This window comes from Schistocerca cancellata, chromosome 3 (genome assembly GCF_023864275.1).
Source record: "Schistocerca cancellata isolate TAMUIC-IGC-003103 chromosome 3, iqSchCanc2.1, whole genome shotgun sequence".
Classification (NCBI taxonomy): Eukaryota; Metazoa; Arthropoda; class Insecta; order Orthoptera; family Acrididae; genus Schistocerca; species Schistocerca cancellata.
The window spans coordinates 185,313,300-185,329,782 of record NC_064628.1 but is presented as its reverse complement, the minus strand read 5'-3'; positions in this window follow the sequence as shown (position 1 = coordinate 185,329,782).

Genomic DNA, 16,483 nt, shown 5'->3' with positions numbered 1-16,483 from the left:
TAGTTTGCGTATTTTGATATACCTGATTTTTATGAGCATGTACTCTGATTAATTTTGCAAATAGTATTCCATTTCTTATAGTGTTACGAATTTTAATGATTTTGGAATAGCTAAACCATTTTCTATGTTTTTTATGAATTTTGATATGTTGTCAACCTGTTTTATTTTGTGCAAGATGACAGAGTGGAATAAGATTAGGAGTGTCTCCACTCAATAATTATCGTCTAAAAATTGGTTTATGGTTAATTAGACGAATGCTAAATTTTTTTGATGTTTTGAGCATATGCATTTCCGCTGTTTCTTTTTTGGGACATTTTCTGAGTCTGTTTACGTTGCACGAACATCCTCAGACAATGTGGGGCACGTGTAACGCCGGAAATGCATATCCTCTTATTTCCATCTATTGTACTATTATTTTTTTCCTTGTTTTGTTATCTCAAGATATGACATTTCTGTCTCTTTATATATTGTAATTGTTTTACTGTTTGTATATATATATTTATGCATTTATGTTGGTTTGTTTCGTAAATATTATTTGTACTTTTACGCTGGGTCTTGCCTAGGGAAAACTGCTATCGAACGATTACATCGATAGGTCGTGTGAAGAATCAAAGTGTGTAGGATCTTTGGTAGTGTTAACTCTGTCGCGTGGAGCGCGGGCAGAGAGAGGGAGTCTGGCTAGAGTAGCGAGTGGAGCAGGTGTGTTGTGTGAAGCTCCCGCGAGTTGCCGCGCTTTCGGGGTTTGGCAGCATGTAATTGCGCTCGACTTGTGATGATAGTTTCTGACATGGTGTCGCGGACGGGAAGCATTAGCTGGCGCACATCAAGAGCCCGTTTCGCCTGGTGACCGTGTCGAGAAGAAGGCGCGCCAACATACAGCTTCTGCAACAGCGACGGCCGATAATGAGTGACTGTCGCCACCTCCTCGATCGACGGCTTCAAACCTTCAATCAACCAACAAGGAAGACTGGAAGCAAGTAAAGTTTTAGAAGTGTATGGCAGACCTCAGCTTTTCAAACTGCAACAAACAGCAACTTAGCATGAACCTTTGTTGCTCATTGTCCCAATTGCATTGCCAAGCAGGGTCCCTTCCTTTTCCGGAATGAGCCCGAGTGTCGTTGAAATTCAGACGCCAGCATTAAAGTAACATCATTTCAATGCTTTAATTTCAAAGTTAGATTACACAAGCACAAATTAAGAGTGCGAGTTTTGTTAGCATATTTTAGCTTATCTGTGACTGCAGCTGTGCTTGGTACGTACTAAATTTTACTATTGTTAATTGTTCGGAATCATTTAATTCAAGTTCAAAGTTAAATCTCTTATTTCTAAATTGCGTAGATTCAAGTAGTTTTTGAAATGATTGTTGAGGTAGTCCAAGACTGACCATATTTTACTGAATTTCGATGTGCTTCAGAAAGAAAGCTCACTATTAACTTCAGTCACTAAATTGACTTTCGATTTTCCGGTTTTATTAATTCTTTTGCTAAATTAAGTCAGGGTGTAGCGAAATTTATTACTTCTGACAAACTTTCAGTTTTCACACTACACGTGTCAACCTTCAGTTGCCACGCTTCTAGTGCTAATTATATGTGTAATAACCTTTCTTTTTCAGTTACTATAGTAATTGTCCTTAGGACTGGCGACCGTGATTTCCCCCAAATCTCAAATACCTAATTACCGCTAGTTAATTGTTAACGTAACGGCTGCACATTTACTTTCTTTATTAACTTTACCCCTTTTCAAAATTAATTTCCACCAGTTTCATTAGCACATTTCCTTTCATTTAGATGTAACCCTTTCCTCCCTCTTTACCGACAGGTTAACTTCGGTGACGATTGCTTTTCCAAAACTCCCATTAGGTACACGCGGTTTCATTTTTCACTGTCATTAAGGTCGGTAAGTGAGGGGGAGGTTACACAGTCTTTCAATGATGTACAGTAAAACAGTTGTGGCATGAATGTAGATTTGCATCAAGTATTTCGCAGCTGCGCTTGCAATTAACGAGATATTATTTTCAGTGCTATGTTAATGTGTTCTCTTATCTTTGCTCTTCAAATTGTGCTTTTCTGTGTTATCGTGTGAAATATTGTGACAATAATGGCGTGTGAAAAACGTAACACTAGCTCCCAAAGTAAACTAAGAAATAATAGTACCGGCGAGCGTAGCTTATCAGCGCCGTCGAGTAATGAATTAACTAATGTTCAAAGTAGTAATTTGGTAATTGTGCATAGGGAAATGGAGCGGGCTGCAATTATGGTGTAGGCAGTGAAACAATTAGTGAACAGGGAAGCATTATCGATCGATCGGTCGGCAACAGCTCGCCTCAGGAATCCGAAATGACAGGACACAATCTTGCAAGTACTGTAGATTCAGGATTTGCGACCTCACCGTTTTCTCAAATAAGTCAAGACACATTTTCTGCTTGTCAAAATGTGAATGTTGCCGGTGCAAATTCACTGCCGAAAAGCACTGAGGAACATGTTTCAGACACCAGTGCATTGTTATTACAATTAATACAACAAATGGGACAAACACAGGAAAAGCTTCAAAATTTAGACACAATGGAACAAAATCTTCGAAAGTTAGACACAATGGAACAAAATCAGAGACAAACACAGCAAAAGCTTCAAAAGGTAGACACCACACTTCAACAAACACGGGAAGATTTAACTACTGAGTTACATAACATTGAATCGAAATGTCAAAAAGTCTGTAATGACGTAAAAACACAAATTTGTGAGCATTTCTAACCTATTTTTCGCGTCATGAAAATGCATTACAGAATCACGAAGCAGTCATAAAAGAACTGCAAGCTATTGTTCATGAAAATCATGAGACCTTGCAAGCTAAAATTGACTCAGTTGCATCTACCAATTCGGTTACGCAACTTGCAAAAGCTCGGGAAAACTTAAAGGACACAGTAGATACTCTGAATATTGGTTCAGAAAGACACATGGAGGAAATTAGTTCATTATCAGAGAAAGTAGTTGAACTTTCGCATCAGCTAAATAATTTATCTACGAAAGTAGATGATAATCTGAATGACACAAGACCGGTAGTCTTTAATGACACAGAAGAGTGCGAACAAATTAGGAAATTCAAACAAAATCAGAATCAAATTAATACGCAACGCCAAAGAGTAATCCAGGAAGTACAAGATCAGCTGATACAGATAATACAAGAATTACGTATTTCAGAGGACACTCGCGCCCCAATACGCGAAGAGGGACATAGAAATACGGAACAGCCACAAAATAATTACACAGCGCATTTCGGAAATTATGAAAGAAATTGGCTAGGTGCACCAAATTTTGAAATGGAACCGCCGACACGACGTAACAATGACCGATATGCGACTCGCCGACATGATGATTTTGACTATAAGCTGTTCATTACTACACGTAAATTTAAAACATTTAAGAATTCTGGCAACGACATTCATCCACAAGCGTGGCTCCATCAATTCTCTCATCGTTTTCCTCCCAACTGGTCATTGGAGCAGAGATTAGAATTTTTGTGTGGCTATTTAGAGAATGAACCAGCTGTAAGAATGCGATGGGCCATTCACGATTGTCACAGTGAAGAAGAATTTTACCGTGCCTTCCTCTCAGCATATTGGTCTCAAACTACACAAGACCGAGTAAAACATAGCATCATAATGATGAAACATTTCGAACAATCTGAATTTTCCAGTCTTGTGAAATATTTTGAAGACATGTTGCACAAGAATCAGTACCTGTCAATCCCGTACAGCCCCTCAGAACTCATCCGCATTTGCTTAATCAAATTCCCTGAACATTTACGACATATTATTTTGGCAGGACGTTGCAAAGACGACATTGAAGCTTTTCTGTGACCCTTACTAGAATTAGAAATTGACACTGACAATCACGGAACGCGAAAACAGGAACACAACAATTACAGGTCACATCTGTCGCAATTCCGTGTTGAAAGAAATAATAACTGGACATGACAAGGCTATTCTCACAACACAAATCGTGACCAAAACAGACACCACCCGTATGACAACCGTTGGCAGAGTAGTAATAATTACAGGGAAAGATCACCTCTCTGCACTAGTGACTGTCACAGAGACAATCAGAGTAACAGACAATATGGGAACCAAAATAATTGTTATCAAGTGAGACAGAATAATTTTAGACGCAACGGTCCAGTGTGCAGTTACGATTCAGGAAGAAATTCTCCAACACGTGACCGACAAGAAAGAAACTATGGAATCTACCGACATGACGACAGATGATATGATCGTAACGACAGACCTGAATTGCATCAGAACTGGCGGGATTCAAACAGATCAGGGCCCTCTCGACAAGGTGAATTTGTAGAAGTTAGGTCTCCAAATCCCAATAATGACGTGCGCCAACAAAGACACAATAGGCAATGACTCATACCGCTGGCAGCCACAAAACGTACTTAGAAACTGACGACGCAGCTGCAGTAGCCAGTAATTACGTAAAAATGGAAGACATTAGGGACATCTTACTCCAGGCGCACGATGTAAAACAGAACAATATTGCATATCCTGTGATTCACATTACAGTAAATGACGTAAAATTTACACCAGTACTTGACTGTGGCAGTCCCATTTCAGTAATTAGTGAAACAGCCTTTAGCAAATGCAACACATCGAACGATTGTCCCACACTTCCGTTACGTAAGATTAAATTACAAGATGCAATCTTTGGAAGAAGTGTAGATGTACGCCAACAAACCAACTTAGAATTCTTTTGTCAAAGCCACAGCTTCTCTATGAACTTTCTTATTGTTCCATTATTGTCGACGGAAATTGTATTGGGAGTAGACTTTTTGAATGAATACAAAGTAATCTTAAACTTTCATGATGCTGCAATAGGTTTAGAGAAAGAAGGTAGGTCAATAGCTTTGAAATTTGAAGATTGGCTCTCAAACCATGACGAAGAAATTAATCAGCTTTACCTCCTGTTAGACAACAGTTCGGGATTTTCGACGGAACTTGACACTAACAATCACTCTGCAAGTACTGACAGGGATAATATCGACGGCGCATTTGATACTAATGAGTTAATTCAGAATAAAATTCAAACAATTGAGAATTGTAATGACAGTGATAGGCAAGACCTTTTTGAGATTTTACAAGCACATTCCACAGTTTTTACTCACAAAACAGGAACAATCAAGGGATTTCAATACCAATTTCGTGTTCGTGAGCATACTAAATTTTGTGTTAGACCATACGTAATTCCGGCGCATTATAGGGACCGTGTTAGAACAGAAATACAATCTATGCTTGACGAGGGCATTATTGAGCCTGCAGTAAGCTCATACAACAATCCATTACATGTTGTTGAGAAGAAAAATGGATCGATCAGGCTTGTCTTAGATTCGAGACAAATCAATACTATCATCATTCCTGAAACAGACAGGCCGCAAATGTTAGAAGACTTCTTCAAATTTTAATGGTGTAAAAGTGTTGCCTTCTATTGATCTCAGATCCAGCTTTTATCAGATCGAACTTCATCCAGAATGTAGAAAATACACAGCTTTCCTTTGTTTCGGCGTTTGTTATCAGTTTCGGAAACTTCCTTTTGGTCTGAACATTTCTTCGGCAGCATTCATTCGCGGGCTAAATTCCATATTACCTGAGTTCTTAAAACGTCACATCACCTTATATGTGGACGATATTCTGATAGCAGAAGCCTCATGGGAACAACACAATCGCATCCTCAACAGCATGTTACATATTTTTGCAGAATCTGGAATTACAGTTAACTTGGAAAAGTCTGAATTCGGTAGGACAAAGGTGAAGTTTTTGGGACATATTATTTCTTCTGAAGGCATTCAGCCGGATCCTGAGAAGTTAGAGGCAATCAGAGCCATTCCAGTTCCATCCACAAAAAAACAAGTCCGCAGTTTTCTAGGTCTCGTAAATTTTTACCGTCGTTTTCTGAATATGCAAATTCTAGTTACACCAAAACTTTGTTCTCTCACGGGAAAAAATACTATTTGGAACTGGCATGAACAAGCACAGTTGGAATTCAATTCTTTGAAAGAAGCCAATACTGGCTCATCCAGATCTGTCACAAGATTTCTGCCTTAGCACGGATTCTTCTAAAGTCGGTCTTGGTGCCCATTTATTTCAAGAAGCCATAGAAAATGACACTACTGTTCAGAAAACCATTGCTTTTGCTAGCCGAGTGCTAACAAAATCTGAAAAAAAAATTATTCCGTTACTGAATTAGAAGCTTTAGCTATCGTTTGGGCATTTAACAAATTTTGTTTCTTTCTTTCCGGTAAGCATGTCAAAGTATACAGTGATCATCGTGTATTACAATTTCTTATGTCTTCAAAATTAAATCATGACAGGTTAAAACGTTGGGCATTGTTTCTGCAAGAATTCCGCTTCACAGTAGTCTACATTCCCGGCAAGGACAACATTGTTGCGGATGCACTGTCACGCGCACCGGCTGGGCTTGAGAAAAGTAACACGGAAGGCAACCTCGAGAAAAAATTTCAGTATTCTTTACATTCAGAAAGTCGCCTTTGAAAACTTCATCACCACATGTTTAAAGGACATTGCTCACGAACAAGATAAAGATCCGATTTGGGAAGACATCAAAAGTAAAAGGCATGAAAAGACACACACTCAGATTCGACATTATTACCTTGTTAGAAACAACATATTCTTCAAATGCAGCACTGTTGATGACAAGCTATGGGTACTTTGCAATCCAGACGATTTTGTTAATAAGCTCATTTGGTACATTCATTTCAGCTAAGCACATTTTGGTCCACGAAAATGTTATCATATTCTTCGAACGACTTGTTATTTTAACAATATGGAAAAGAGAATTCGAAGAGTCTTGTCTATTTGTAAACTTTGTCAAAAGGCGAAACCATCTACTATCTCACATCGTGCTCCGTTGTTTCCTATTATTCCTTCTAAATTAAAAGAATTTGCTGCTGTTGATCTCTTGGGATCCCTTGTCAGAACATCGAATGGATTTTCGTACGTTCTAGTCGCTGTTGAACTTACTTCAAAAGTTGTTTCTTTCACTCCGTTACATAAAGCCACTGGACGGTCTGTATCCAACGCCTTTGTTAAAAATTTCTTATGTGAAGTTGGTCACGTTGGTAAAGTAATTTCAGATAACGGATCGCAATTCAGATCTGCTGTTTGGTCACGCATGCTTCGGAATCATAAAATCAAACCCGTTTTTATTTCATTGTACTCACCACATTGTAACCCGTCTGAACGGATTATGAAAGAAATCAAAAAACTTTGCAGACTTCATTGTCACAGAAAGCATCAGGATTGGGACAGATATTTACACTTATTTCAAAATGTGCTGAATGAAATGCCTCATGATTCCACTGCTTTACCACCTACTCTTGTACTGAAGAATGAACAACCACCGAACAGAATCAGAGAGCTTGTACCTTTCCCGAATACACGTAAACTTCGACACAAAGATATAATTTGTTGAGCGCCCATAAACCCCAACACACACACAAGATATAATTGATTTGGCTCTTAAAAATATAAAATCTGCAGCAGACAAAAGGAGAAAACTACACGGTAAAGCAAATGCAAAGAAATTATATATTGCTCAGAAAGTTCTCATTAAAGCTCATTCATTGTCACATAAGAAGAATCACTTGAGTCACAAATTCTTTCTACTTTACAATGGACCTTACAGAATCCGACGTATACCACATGATAATTGCGTTGAAGGTGAAACTCTGCGTACTAGGAAGAATAAAGGTTTACACCACATTTCACATGTAAAACCGTTTATTGACAGATGATCTGCTTTTTAACTTAGTCTTTGCCATAAAACTTTTCACTTCACGCTACTAGTACAATTTGTCACACTGAGAAACTGTTAACATGCAACAATGTTTTAAAGTTAACTATCCAGTCAAGAACCTCGGGAACTTAGACAAGTGATTACGAATGCATTGTTATAGTGAACAGACGACACAGTGTTGTTATTTGTACATTCTTCCTTGTCAGTTGCAAGATTACGTAACGAATATATGGCTTACATACTTAGAACATATACTGTTAATGAGATTTTAATGCAACATTTTGGTTTAGTTGAAAAGACATTCTTTATTTGAAGTACTTTCTGTGAGATTAAAGATGACTTAGTATTGGTTTCTTTGACAGCTACACGATTATATCACGACGCTACTAATGAGTGACACAATTTATATTATTGCTTTTGCACTCTATCTGTTTTATATCGACACTGTTTTTCAGTATTATTCTGGAAAGTAAAACATGTTTTAGTAGTAACTTTTGTGGTATAGCTACAATGAGACTGCCTTTTCCGTAACACAACAATACGTTACAGCACAGTACTTTCTTCATCACGGCAATAAGCGTAATAAGTAAGATATCTATACGCAAAGCATTTCACTTTTGTTTATCATGAGGTAAGTACATTGACTTCCACAGAACTTTGCTTACAGACGACGATAATTACGACACTTGGCACATTTTTTACCCTTAAGTAATGACAGAGATTATGTTACAACAAGACGCACAATTTAGCGCTACAGGACACGCATTTGGGTGATTAATTTTGTACTTAAAATATTTATTTTTAAAGATTTTTGAATTACAATGATACAAAGGTTTTCTGTGATACATTTCATTCCATTGCTGTAATCTATAACACCTGAGGGTATAATTACATTAATCCTCAGGGGGGTACACACTTATTTTGTGCACCAGGTGTGTGGCGAGCACAAGGAGCCCTAGCTAATATGGTATTTGCTTATACAACTTTACACATCGGTACCATATTTCTCTAACACATAAATTACACAGCTATCAGACCATTTAACTGAGAGACAAACATTTTTTTGACTACATCAGTGACACATGTTTACGTAATTACACAGTTGGATAACTTCATACTTATGAAATCGTATTTTGTCTGTACTTAGTGAACTGTTCATATTTTTTCGGAACCATTGTGATACTGTGAGAGCTTTGAATGATGTATTTTGTATGAGATCATGATTTTAAAGTACGTTTGAGGTAGATGACACTATTGAAATGAGCAGAGAATTTTTTTTAGGTTTTGACATTATTGCAGAAAGCTATGACGTTTTTGAGATTTGACTGAGGAGTTATGATGGTATTTTTACGACAACGATGTGTATTATGCTGTTGAGGTATGTTTATGATCAATAAGCTGATGCTATATGAGGAATTTGATTATGCTCCATATTTATTAAGATGAAATATTCAAGAAGTGTCGACGAATATGTATATGTGTAATAAGGTAAGGAGTAATGAGTAGTGGTTAGGGACTCTGGTTTGTGAAAAAGGTTGTTGGAAACCAAGAATCGTACTTTTAGAGTTATGAAATGTATGTAAATGCGTGAATGTATTACAATGCCGACGAAAATTTTTTGGGCACTGTTATATCAATAGGATTTTGTTTCTACACATTTGCAACGCAAATTCTCGACTTGTGAAATTTTTTATATCAGACTGTCACTCTAGTGCAAACTCGTGTCGTAAATATTTCAGTAAGAAAGTTAAGTGACAGCTTCACGTAATGCGTCATGGGCACCCAGCTGCGCGACTGTCGTCTGGAAAAAAGCCATTAGTGTGCGCCTTTCAGAGGCACAGAGGGAGAAAAAAGGAGGCCATTATCCTCGCTATTGACATTCCATTGTAGAAAGCATAGCAAATACGACATGCTCATTACTTGGAAACATATTGTACTTTGTGCTACTTACTGAAATGCTTATGAATTGATGGGAAATATTCTTACATCTGCAAACCTGATTATGACAAGTGTCTTTCTACGAGAGTTGAGAACTACTGACCTACGAAATGCCACATAGCTATTGAATGATGTTTTTATGCTTTGGTTTGCGTAATTGCTTATTTCATTTGATATCTGTTTTCCAGCTGTGTTGCAGCATTGGTTTTATAAAATAAACTTAAATGCATCTGCTAATGTGAACACTTTCTGTCAACAGATCTATTAAATAATTATTTTCTGATCCACTTTCTTCGAAAAAGGAGCTCTTGGAATGGAAAGAACAATAAGAAAGGACTAACAACAGTAACTGCATATATAATTTTCTTTTCAAGTCCTTGGCAATTTTTTGTAGAATTAGTTTTTGTGGTGCACCACTTTAATTACACTTTAATTACATAGACATTAAGATGTGAATATACAATTCCCTTGTCTGCATTGTTGTCCTTAGTGTAATATTTTTTTCTGCTTGAGCTATGTCATGTTTAGATATAAGTTATTGCATTTGCTGCTGCTGTTTGCCAGGCAAAGTGCCACTAAATTTCACTTTACATTACTCTGTTAAGCCAGTTTTACGACTGATTTATTTTTCTTGTTGCTGCACATTGGCTCATATTAGTTGAAATTTTACATTTTATCTGTTAATTTAGATTTACTGCTGCTTGCTTTGCAAATTGGAATTTTTGCTGTTTGCATTAATTTGTTATGTGCTGGTGCATTGCCTCGTCCCTTGGTATATATATCTGAGCTCAGTAGATTTAAGTTATCTTAAAAGGGGGTAGACAATATAAGAAAGTACCTATGATGAATTGGAAGAAATGCATTGAGAAGCTATAAGAAAATGGTTTGGCAAAAAAAAGTAGTGTGCAGTGGAGAAAACTATTTTTGTAAGAGGATGTGAACAGAATACAGAAAGCGTGCTTGGATAGGATTCTTTTTGGCTGGAGCAAATTTTGAAATAACAGGGACGATCTATGGAATGAAGTTTTGGGTTGGACTGCAGTACCAAATGTTACACTGAAAACAAACCCTGTCCTTTCCTTTTGTGTTATCCCACTATGTGTTTGTGTACCCTTGTGTATTTATTTTCTCTTCTAACACTAAGCTACATTCACTATGATGAGGAATACTGTTATCCTCAAATATAATTTGCATTAATAATATGTTATTTACTTTGTAAAGATGTTTAGACATTATTTATTCTGTTTTGTTTTAATGCTCATGTGTAAAGTTGATGTTCCAAAAGTTATTCTGATCTTTTATGTATTTACTTATGTCATAATTCCTGTAACACTGATGTATATGTTAATTCAGTTCTTTTGTAAAGCCCGTATTACCACGAATGTTATCTGTATTGTTATGTTCTTTAATGATATATTTTGTACCTTAGTTATTGTATTCTCATATTATAATATTGTAATTGACACCAGTTCAGCAAATTAAGTAACTTGTAAGCATTCATTTCACTGCACACATTTCTGTTGGTCATAGTGTATGCACAATATGTGAAAGAAAGGGGACTGTTAGTGCTCGTACATGTGTTAATAAATCAGCAAGGGACTGGATAACAGCATTGCTGGTTCTAAGGACAATTCCAAAAACTTTGTGAGTGCACAAGTGGTGGTTATGGACTTGCTATATTATCCGCAAGACTCTTCAATGGTGATTGTGCACCTGCACAGTCGCAACAGATGGCTGCCAGCCGTCTCTAAAAGGACTACAGTGGGTCTGCATCTTTGATGACTCACCAATACCATTATTTCTACAAGGACTGCAGTGGGTCTGCACCTCTGGTAGCCCACCAATACCATAATCTCTACCAGGACTACAGTGGGTCTACTCTGTGACGACCTACCTACCAATATTCTTCAAAACTTCGAATGACTCTGCTGTGGGTTTGCTCTGATGTGGCCCATTACCTGTCTGCATGTCAAGCGTCAGCACTGTCTTTCCGTTGAAAGACTACTTCAAGACTGCATGGAAATCCACTACTTCCATGTGCATTCTCTTTTACTGCTCAGACTTTGAAAAAAAAAACCACTGCAATTTTACTGTGATGAATGATCAGGACTGTCTTTATGGACTGTGAGAAAATTTTAGCTTTTGACCAACATTGTATCAATAAGTGTGTGCATTTGATATCTTTGTTATTGTAATTATGAAAATTTTTTTCACATCTGTATTGGCCACTGCCCAAAACAATTTGTAAAATTTTTTGTGGGGAGCATGGGGGCTATGTAAGTAGGCTCTGTATGAAAATCACTAGCTGTGCTGTTTTGAAATTTGTAAGACTGGATGTCATGAACTGCAGTATATATTATGACTTTTGAACACTATTTAGATGAATACATTGTTTGTTCTCTATCAAAATCTTTCATTTGCTAACTATGCCTATCAGTAGTTAGTGCCTTCAGTAGTTTGAATCTTTTATTTAACTGGCAGTATTGCAGCAGTTCGAGTAACGAAGATTTTTGGTGAGGTAAGTGATTTGTGAAAGGTATAGGTTAATGTTAGTCAGGGCCATTCTTTGTAACGATTACTGAAAGTCAGTTCGCGTTGCGCTAAAAGTATTGTGTGTCACTTTAGTGAAAGTTTGAGTACGTTCAGTTTTGCTCAGCTGTTTGAAAAGCTAATAATGTAAGACTTTTATCAGTACAGTAATTCATAAATTTTTCTGAGGGGACGTTTCAACTCCTCCCGAAAAGGCCATGTAGGCCCAACGGAACCGACCGGCCGCGGTGTCATCTTCAGCCCATGGGCGTCACTGGATGTGGATATGGTGGGGCATGTAGTCAGCACTCAGCTCTCCCTGCCGTATCTCAGTTTCCGAGACCGGAGCCGCTTCTTCTCAATCAAGTAGCTCCTCAGTTTGCCTCACAAGGGCTGAGTGCACCCCGCTTGTCAATAGCGGTCAGCGGACTGGATGGTGACCCATCCCAGTGCTAGCCCAGCCCGACCGCGCTTGACATCGGTGATCTGACGGGAACCGGTGTTAGCACTGTGGCAAGGCCGTTGGAACAGGCAGGTCATTGCAGTGTTTAAAATTTAGTGCATTAATATCCACAAACACTATTACCAAGCATTTTTTACGTATTTGTGCAAACATAATTTTGATAACCACATAGGTATGGGTTGTTTCTGTAACTTAAATAAATTAAGGCATCATTTATTTGTTCATTTTATAAAATTTAAAGATCTAAATTGCTTGAAATTAGCTATATTACATAGAAACCAAACTAGAATAATGGAAATGGAAACGAGCGTTTGGCGTCATTGGCCGGGAGGCCCCTTGTGGGACATGACGGCCGCCTTGGTGCAGGTCTTGTCCCATTCAATGCCACACTGGGCGACCTGCCCCCCCCCCTCCCCCCCGATGGGGATGAAATATGATGATGAAGACAACACAACAGCCAGTCCCTAAGCAGAGAAAATCTCCGACCCAGCTGGGAATCGAGCCCGGGCCCATAGGACGGCATTCCGTCATGCTGACCACTCAGCTCTCGGGGCGGACAACTAGATTAATGAGAGCAACAGAATGACGAATATCCGAAAATGAGTCAAAGGCAGAGTGCAATGTGAGCGCCTATCTCTTCCTCTCTCTGCCACGATTTTCTTCCATGGGCAGATTTAAACCAATCATGTACCAGATCCAGGCTGTGGGTCACCAGTTGCCCATCTTTGACGTATTCCATAACAAATATTCACTAACTAGCTACAATGTGTGAGTGTACAGGGTGGTCAGAAACAGTCTGAAAAGATCTTAAGGGTGTTCCAGGATTGGTTGGGCTGAGGAATAATTGTTAAGAAAACAGAGATATACGTTGCGACGTTTCTGAGTTAATTAGTGACACTTGGTTCAAGAATCATAAAAGAAGATTGTATACATGGGAGAAGCCTGGAGATACTGACAGATTTCAGATAGATTATATAATGGTAAGACAGAGATTTAGAAACCAGGTTTTAAATTGTAAGACATTTCCAGGGGCAGATGTGGACTCTGACCACAATCTATTGGTTATGATCGGTAGATTAAAACTGAAGAAACTGCAAAAAGGTGGGAAGTTAAGGAGATGGAATCTGGATAAAGTGACTAAACCAGAGGTTGTACAGAGTTTCAGGGAGAGCGTAAGGGTACAAATGGCAGGAATGGGGGAAAGAAATAAAGTAGAAGAAGAATGGGTAGCTTTGAGGGATGAAGTAGTGAAGGCAGCAGAGGATCAAGTAGGTAAAAAGACGAGGGCTAGTAGAAACCCTTGGGTAACAGAAGAAATATTGAATTTAATTGATGAGAGGAGAACATATAAAAATGCAGTAAATGAAGCAGGCAAAAAGGAATACAAACGTCTCAAAAATGAGATCGCAGGAAGTGCAAAATGGCTAAGCAGGGATGGATAAAGGATAAATGTAAGGATGTAGAGGCTTATCTCACTAGGGGTAACATAGATATTGCCTACAGGAAAATTAAAGAGACCTTTGGAGACAAGAGAACCACTTGTATGAATATTAAGAGCTCAGATGGAACCCAGTTCTAAGCAAAGAAGGGAAAGCAGAAAGGTGGAAGGAGTAAATAGAGAGTCTATACAAGGGTTTGAGGACAATATTATGGAAATGGAAGACGATGTAGATGAAGATGAAATGGGAGATACGATACTGCGTGAAGAGTTTGACAGAGCACTGAAAGACCTGAGTCAAAACAACGCCCCGGGAGTAGACAACACTCCATTAGCACTACTGACGGCCTTGGGAGAGCCAGTCCTGACAAAACTCTACCATCAGGTGAGCAAGATATATGAGACAGGCGAAATACCCTCAGGCTTCAAGAAGAATGTAATAATTCCGATCCCAGGTGTTGACAGATGTGAAAATCACCGAACTATCAGTTTAATAAGTCACGGCTGCAAAATACTAACGCGAATTCTTTACAGACGAACGGAAAAACTAGTAGAAGCCGACCTAGGGGAAGATCAGTTTGGATTTCGTAGAAATGTTGGAACACGTGAGGCAATACTGACTCTACGACTTATCTTAGAAGCTACATTAAGGAAAGGGAAACCTACGTTTCTAGCATTTGTAGTCTTAGAGAAAGCTTTTGACAATGTTGACTGGAACACTCTTTTTCAAATTCTGAAGGTGGCAGGGGTAAAATATAGGGAGCGAAAGGCTATTTACAATTTGTGTAGAAACCAAATGGCAGTTATAAGGGTTGAGGGGCATGAAAGGGAAGCAGTGGTTGGGAAGGGAGTGAGACGTCGTAGCCTCTCCCAGATGTTATTCAATCTGTATATTGAGCAAGCAGTGAAGGAAACATAAGAAAAATTCGGAGTAGGTATTAAAATCCATGGAGAAGAAATAAAAACTTTGAGGTTCGCCGATGACATTGTAATTCTGTCAGAGACAGCAAAGGACTTGGAAGAGCAGTTGAATGGAATGGATAGTGTCTTGAAAGGAGGATATAAGATGAACATCAACAAAAGCAAAACGAGGATAATGGAATGTAGTCGAATCAAGTCGGGTGATGCTGAGGGTATTAGATTAGGAAATGAGACACTTAAAGTAGTAAAGGAGTTTTGCTATTTGGGGAGAAAAATAACTGATGATGGTCGAAGTAGAGAGGATATAAAATGTAGACTGGCAATGGCAAGGAAAGCGTTTCTGAAGAAGAGAAATTTGTTAACATCGAGTATAGATTTAAGTGTCAGGATGTCGTTTCTGAAAGTATTTGTATGGAGTGTAGCCATGTATGGAAGTGAAACGCGGACAATAAATAGTTTAGACAAGAAGAGAATAGAAGCTTTCGAAATGTGGTGCTACAGAAGAATGCTGAAGATTAGATGTGTAGGCCACATAACTAATGAGGAGGTGATGAATATGATTGGGGAGAAGAGACGTGTGTGGCACAACATGACTAGAAGAAGGGTTCGGTTGGTTGGACATGGTCTGAGGCATCAAGGGATCACCAATTTAGTATTGGAGGGCAGCGTGGAGGGTAAAAATCGTAGGGGGAGACCAAGAGATGAATACACCAAGCAGATTCAGAAGGATGTAGGTTGCAGTAGGTACTGGGAGATGAAGAAGCTTGCACAGGATAGAGTAGCATGGAGAGCTGCATCAAACCAGTCTCAGGACTGAAGACTACAACAACAACACAGTGTTGAAGTCAGACAATCAAGCTGTTGCGCGCATAAATTCAGCAGCCCGCCAGAGATTGTTTCCTCGAGAGAGGATTCCTTAGCTCTCTGTGCAGTTGGACTCACATTCAAGTGCTTATTACTGGAGAATACTTGAACGAATTTCTGTTCTTGGCTAGAGAGCGAACAGAAATCTTGACTTGTGTTCTGTCTTTTACTGAAGTAACTGCAGCCATAGTCGTGGGCGGTATATTGTGTCTACTGATAAGGCAGAAAATTGCAGGTACCCCACGTATCTCATCTGTACACCGGCCAATGGCGCAACGAGCAGTTCATCAGTGCAGTACAACTGCTGTTCGTACTTCAATAGATGATGTGCGCCATGTGCTTCGGTGCATAGGGAGACACTCACAGTAAATGCGTTTAGTTCGACCTGCTTGTATTACACTGAGCTTTTTCTGAAAGTTCCAGTCAGAGTGTAGTCTGATTCTCTCCGCTAACAGCATCAGCCTAAGATTGTGGCCATTTAATAATGGGAGGCGCAGCCTAAAGTCAAACGTAAGCTAAAAT